Source organism: Amblyomma maculatum, unplaced genomic scaffold, assembly GCF_055883805.1.
Source record: "Amblyomma maculatum isolate TAMU_Amacu unplaced genomic scaffold, ASM5588380v1 scaffold_15, whole genome shotgun sequence".
Classification (NCBI taxonomy): Eukaryota; Metazoa; Arthropoda; class Arachnida; order Ixodida; family Ixodidae; genus Amblyomma; species Amblyomma maculatum.
Window position 1 is genome coordinate 9,868,280 of NW_028146740.1, and position 6,508 is coordinate 9,874,787.

At 43.6% G+C, this 6,508-nt stretch overlaps 1 long non-coding RNA gene across 1 annotated transcript; it reads left to right on the plus strand.

Moving 5' to 3' along the window:
• The first annotated feature begins 857 nt into the window (after positions 1-857).
• LOC146172019 (uncharacterized) lies at positions 858-3,406 on the plus strand. Its single transcript, XR_014702644.1, has 3 exons — positions 858-1,237; positions 1,995-2,398; positions 3,095-3,406. It is a non-coding gene; the product is annotated as an uncharacterized LOC146172019 (long non-coding RNA).
• The last annotated feature ends 3,102 nt before the right edge of the window (positions 3,407-6,508 follow it).

Here is a 6,508-nt window from a genome sequence, read left to right on the forward strand (position 1 = left end):
AGAAATGGGTTCGGAAACGCATCATCAATTATTCTGCATCGCCCGGTATCATAGCACAAACAAAACGGTGATGAAGAGTATCACTACGTTTCGCGTACTATTGTTATTATTTTTTTTTACTGCATTCACCGTTTAATACACGAGAGACGTATCATAGCAAAGCACCCGCGCAAAAGAATGGCGAAAATGTTCAAGCTCACCTCAAGCCGACGAAGCCAGCGCGACTCGCATGGCAGTCCAAAGAGCAACGGAAGAACGTCGACACAAGTTCCCAGTCACTAAACAACTCCGAGAGGACGCGTGTCACCTCTGCATCAACACGAAGGGGTACAGAAAAGCTTAGTTGCACGTTTTCCACGTTCGAAGGGGTCTATCATGTGTATCCAGCCGTAGCAGCCGCACTGCAGCCATTTTGAATCTTAATAAAGTTCGCAGTTAAGACTGCCTGAACGCTGTCTTTAAGCTCCGTCTTAACCGCAGTCTTAAACGCGCACTGAAAGTTTTGTGCAAGCGACTTAAGCCGTAGGGAAATCTAAGCTAAGAACGCTGGCCATAAGGACATACAGAGCCAACCGAGATAGACTTGATGCCTGCACAAAGCCTATGAACGAGCTGGACAGAGTCACGACGTTTGCCGCAATATTTCACCGAGAGGTGGCAACGCCTTTGAAGTAGCGCTTGGCTTGACGCTCATATACGCGTTTTTGTTTTTGTTTTAATCCCTTGCCTTTCTTGCGTTGTTTTGTCAAATAAGGATGTGCGCGCCGCTTCTCGGCAGCTTTACAAACTAACTGAAACTGCACTAAATCCCGTCGTCATGTTTTGGGAGGCCGTAAAACTAAATAGATGGTCACTCGTTGTGTGTTGATCGGCGTGGTGTGCGTTCGCTCACGTTTTCTCGTTCGTCGAATGCCTCCGGAGCGTCAGTATCGCGTGCTGCCCGTTGCAGATCTCCACTTGTGTCGTGAACGTGCTTTCAGGGACAGGAAATATCCCTGCGAGTTTGAGCTGCAGCTGCGATCTCGCTTCGGCAGAGTCAGCATCCGTTAACCGAACCCGACTCATCGCAGTCATGCGGTAACTTCATACTGCCTGGTGCTTCGGGCGTTGAAGTTTTTGCTACCGGCGGCTTTCTCATAAAGGCTAGTGAACCGGTCGGCGTGGACGAGTCGACGGCAAGCCGGGCAGTAAGAAGAGTCGTTGTCGCACTGAAACGGAACGCCGCAGCCTGGACACGGTAAGAGCCGCCGTTGTCATTTCACCCATTTTGCCTATTGTGATGTTTCTTGACCAGTAGAGTCAAGGCAGGAAGAAATTGAAGAAAGTGCTTAAATCGTGTGCCTTTATTTAGCGGTTGTTGTGATATACAGGGCCCATAGCGGACGTTAGCAACAGCGAAGCAATATTTTCAGGAACGTTTATTTTTTTCACCTATTACGGTCATAAGCGTTTATTGCCTTGATCGAGCACAACGGTACTGATTGCGCACCTTGACGGGGTTTCCATCATACAGGGTCTACGACAAGGTTTTTTTTCTTTTTCTTTTTTTTTAAGGCTTGTCATGCGGCATAAATGAGGCTGTCTTTTAACTTAAAGGGAATCATGCAGTCTATTTTATTCAAGGAATCGGAGCAAGCTCGGGCTCTTAATTTGTCCATTAGCCACAAGTGTAAATGTTCCTCCTGTGTAGCCGACAGCCGATCCAACTTCTTGTAGTCGTCTTATTCTTGACGGCTGCATTCCTGGGCATGTCCATAAAATGTGGCGAAAATCCATCTCGGCAGCTGGCCTTGGACACTTAGGGCATGTGCTCTGCACTGCATCCTCTTCAGAGCCTCATCGGCACGTCACCGATGGAGTAAGGGACGACAAGTCTTGCTACGCAATAGCATCAGCGTGGAATTCAATCTCGGTTTTGTGCCGCCACATGATTACCTGCAACTATAACCGATGAATATGCGCACCAGAAGTGATACAGGTTTCCTGCTTTACAGCTGGCCATCCCAGGATGAGCTGCCGGGCTGCATGAGCGATTTCTGTGCTGCTGGAGGTTTCCCTGGCATCGTGGGCGCCATCGATGCCACTCATGTCAAGATCCAGGCCCATGAGCTGTACGAGGGAGCGTACATATAAATAGGCATTTCTACCACTCCATCTTCGTGCAGCTTGTGGTGGACAGCAAGTGTCAGATCCTCGATGTGGTCGCAAAGTGGCCCGGTGGCACATATGACGCACGAGTGCTCACACACAGCGCCCTCTCTCAGCTCTTCAAACCGGCACTTACACCGGCATCCTGCTGCAGTGGCTATCCATGCAGACTTTGGCTCTAGAATGCGGACATGTGCGGCAAAAAGCGCTACAGTGCAGCTCACGGCACCACCAGAGCAGTAATTGAAAGGTAGGTGCTCAGCACATTCTAAATATTGGATTGCATGGTATCCCAGACACTGACCGGTTGTGGATGTCCGTGTTGTTCGAACAGCTTGGTACAGTTGCAAGCGTTGTTGAGCGAACAATGTATGCTGAAAGAAATTGACTTTGATGTCGCATTTGTTTACTCGTTAAATAACACTGCAGTCAAATAACTTTGGCCAAGCCTGTGGAGGGGGGGGGGGGAAGCTTTTCAGCAAACAAACAAATTATGGTTGGGTGTCAGTCAAGTTATATTTGTTGAATGACACATATCAATATTTACTTAGCAATTAGATTTTTACAAAAATCATAGCATTATTTTGTCATTTGAGCATGATATATATTTCCTTAAATGAAGGTATCGAAATATTTCCATTCATTAATGATGCAAGGGTATTTACTGCATTACATTTCGCCGGACACGTTTACAGGTTGTGTGATAGCCTGGAAGAACAAATGCTCAAAACATACTTTCCATGTACAGCATATTACGAAGCTGTCAGTTCCATCAACCACAGGTTACTCAGAGCAGATGTGGCATTATTTGAAATGCATCATGATGGAGAGACAATTTTTATTATTCTGCATATGCATTCACTTTTACTGCAGCAACTTGCATTACGCGCGTCACCAACGTTATAGTGGCATTGCATAGCCCACTCACGATGTTTTTTTTTTGTAGGACAATAGGGCAGCTGAAACGCTGCTTCCATTCCCTCCATGATCAGCAGCACATGTCACTGGACCATGTGTGGACCAGCATCATGACGAGGTGCTAACTTCACAACGTGTCCCAGGAGTATGCGTGCAGCATAGGCAAGCAAATGGAAGTGCAAGATGAAGTGTCTGTACATGCTTATCCTCACTGGGGTTATAGATTTATGCTGCGCAAAGGCATGGTGCAGCAAGATTTCTCCTGCTTTAAGTACAGTTATGTGAAATGAATTATGCCTGTGCTAGTCACTGAGTTTAATGTTTTCACTGGGTGACTTCTCATGACAGGATAACTATGCAAATGTGCTTATTTCACTATGCGCTACGGCAGTCTTCTATTGACATCCTGAAGCCTACGCAAGAGTGTGCATTGAAGTATTTGCTGTTGAGCTGTTTAACATTGCAGTACATATAGAGCATAACAGATGGAGCATAAACATCTTCTTTTTACTTCATTTTGGTTGTAACATCCAATTCAAGACATGTAAACAGGAGATTATATTTGAGCACTAAGCTTAATGTCTACCTGCAGTGGAGTTACAGTGGTTAGGGTGCTCGACTACTGCACCCGAAGATGAAGGATTGAATTCTGGCCATGGTGGCCACATTTCGATGGAGACAAAAACATAGGCGCCCGTCTGCTGTGCGATGTCAGTGATTGTTAAAAGATCCGAGGTGGTCGAAATTTTCCTACCTCTCCACTACTGCATCTCTCATAGCTTGAGTCACTGTGGGATGTTAAGCCCAATAAATGAAACCAAGCGTAACCTTAACATCGGTTACACCAAGAGTAGGTTCAGTGTGGTAAAGTATGGTACTTAACAGATTACAGATATGTTTTTAAGCTGTGAATTTGTTATTTTAATACCTACAATATATATTTTGTTACAGTCTGTGCAGTAAATTTTTTCACATGCAATATGTTTTTCCATCACTCAAAGATTGCCATTTTGTCAAATACTTGCATGGAATAAAAGTGCAATGGTAAACTCTGGGAGACTTGGTGAACGTATGCAAAAGTAGAAGCGCGGGCTACCATATTATGGTAGGTGTTCGCAGCCCCAGATTTTGTATAAATTGTCTCATATGGCATCCATGGCAGCAATGCTCGGACGAGCCATGTGGCATAAAAATAAAATGCGAACTACCTGCTCAAAGTGTAACCAGTAATTTTGCCATCACCTTTCAGTGATCACACCTGTATTATTGGCAGTGCTTACATTGCAATTACAGTTGCGACAACTGAAGAGTATATATAGGGCCACAGAAAACTGTCTTATTATTTGTAGGTACAATATTCACAACATTTTGGTTAACTTTGTATTAGAATGTTTATAGCCTTTTGTAGCACTCCTCACCCACCGTGATTCAAATCATGTGCATGTTTTGTTGTGTCAAGTTTTTATGTCAACTAAGCTTTTCTGCATTATACTCTTGCAAGTGCTTCAAAAGTATTAATTTCACCCTTTGAGACCAATACCTGTAACCATTACAAACTGTTGTTTGTTATTTATTCTCTGCTGCTCACTATGTAGCGTGACGTGCAGAACAAATATTAGCATGTCTGGTGTGTGTAAGGCATCTACAACTGTCATTCTGTACTTTTCTCAAGTATATGTTGTTTTGCTTGTATGATAATATTTCTTGCCAATGTGGGTCACCATTTCCTCAATTGTATGCTGCGAGAACAGTATGTGCAAATGATTTTGCTCAATGTCGTGCTGTGCTGGTCACATGCTTGCATTAAATCACCTCAAGGGCTACTGATCTTGCATATCTGTATATGGTTGCAATACCACTCGAAACCTGTGCACATCCAACACCCAGAACAGGCCAAAATTATATGACTGGAAGAAAAGTACCTGGTCGTTTTTGTTTATCTGCAGGAAAAAACGGTGAGAGCAAATGCTGTGGTTGCACAAGTATACCACATTACTGTCATGGTGGCAACTGCTGTAGTCATATGAACAGCTGTATTTGTCAACAATACTGCAACATATTTGTGTTCATTTGTGTTTCAGAAATTGGGGTATGGAGTACTGACATTTTGATATACAAATCGAGTACATTTGTGGGGAAGAATGCATTAAATAAATATTCTACAAACTGGTGCAAAAATAATAAAAATTAATAAAAATAAAATTTTGTCATTTTTGCCTAACATTTGCACATGACTGATATTGTGCATAGGCATACACCGAAACTAAAAGTACATTACAAATATTACACAGCTTTGGACATACAATTTTTTTCTCAATAAGGCCCTGCATAAAACTAGTGGGAGCTGTCATATCGTGGCAGAATGCAGTAAACTTCCATATACCTATATCAGCCTTTAAGGATCCAGAAAAATCTGCGCTTTATAAGAAAGCATTATTTATTTAAGGGGCCTGAATAAATTGACAGAAACCATTTGTACCTGACGTGCACTTGCGCGATTTTGTCTGCTTTTTAAATGAAAGCGTATTGAGAACGACGTTATTATCGGTTTTCGTAAAGCGCTTTATTGGGCACACCGTCGCAATGGCCCTCTTTACGAAACGGCCCCGTCGCGTTTTGAGAATACTTCACTGCATGGTCCACGCGATCACAGTGAAGCGTGGAAGCTTTCAAAGTAAGGTGATTGAGAAATTAACGGTATATTTGGTATTTTTACACTAGTCACAAATTCAAATCAACTTTTCGGAAGATGGATAGATTAACAAGCATATTTCAATCTTATAGATTTTTTCGCGAAGCCCCTCTAAAACGAAAACCGTATATCTTGAAGTTCGTCAATACGTCCCCGTTTTCTATTCAGGGGTGTTGCAGGCATGTGTTCCAACCTGTGCCGCTGCTAAGCGCAAGTTATTCTTTTAGTGCTATTGCGGCCCGTTTTGTATACCGCTGGTAAAGAGGTTTACAGGCAACGTTCCGAGCGACGAGCCTGTGCCAGCAGTGGGTAAGGAAACCGTGTCGAAGAAAGGATGTGGTGACGGCTCCAAAAATTGGAATGTGTGAGCGTGGCAGCTAGTTAGGCGTTTTCTAAAAACGGAATGATATTGAATATTGGATTGATATTGGTGAATGAGCGACCCGACAGTTTCGTGTCAAGATAAATCATGATTGGTGAATCTTGCGTCGAGATAAAACGCACGATCCGTGAATGAGCGACCTTTAGAGAGGTCGAAATTCTGTGAGCCTACCAATACGGCATCTTTTGTCACAACCTGATTTTAGGTCACATTTGCGGCGCACATAACCTCAATTGTAGCTGCAGTGCGTAGAGTGCTCTAAAATTGTGGGAGGGAACTCTCAGCTTTTGATAGCTGTTAGGACAGCGTCTAAATGTAACTGGTCGATTCCTATAATATGCCTCAGTAGCGATTCAACCGGCACTGAC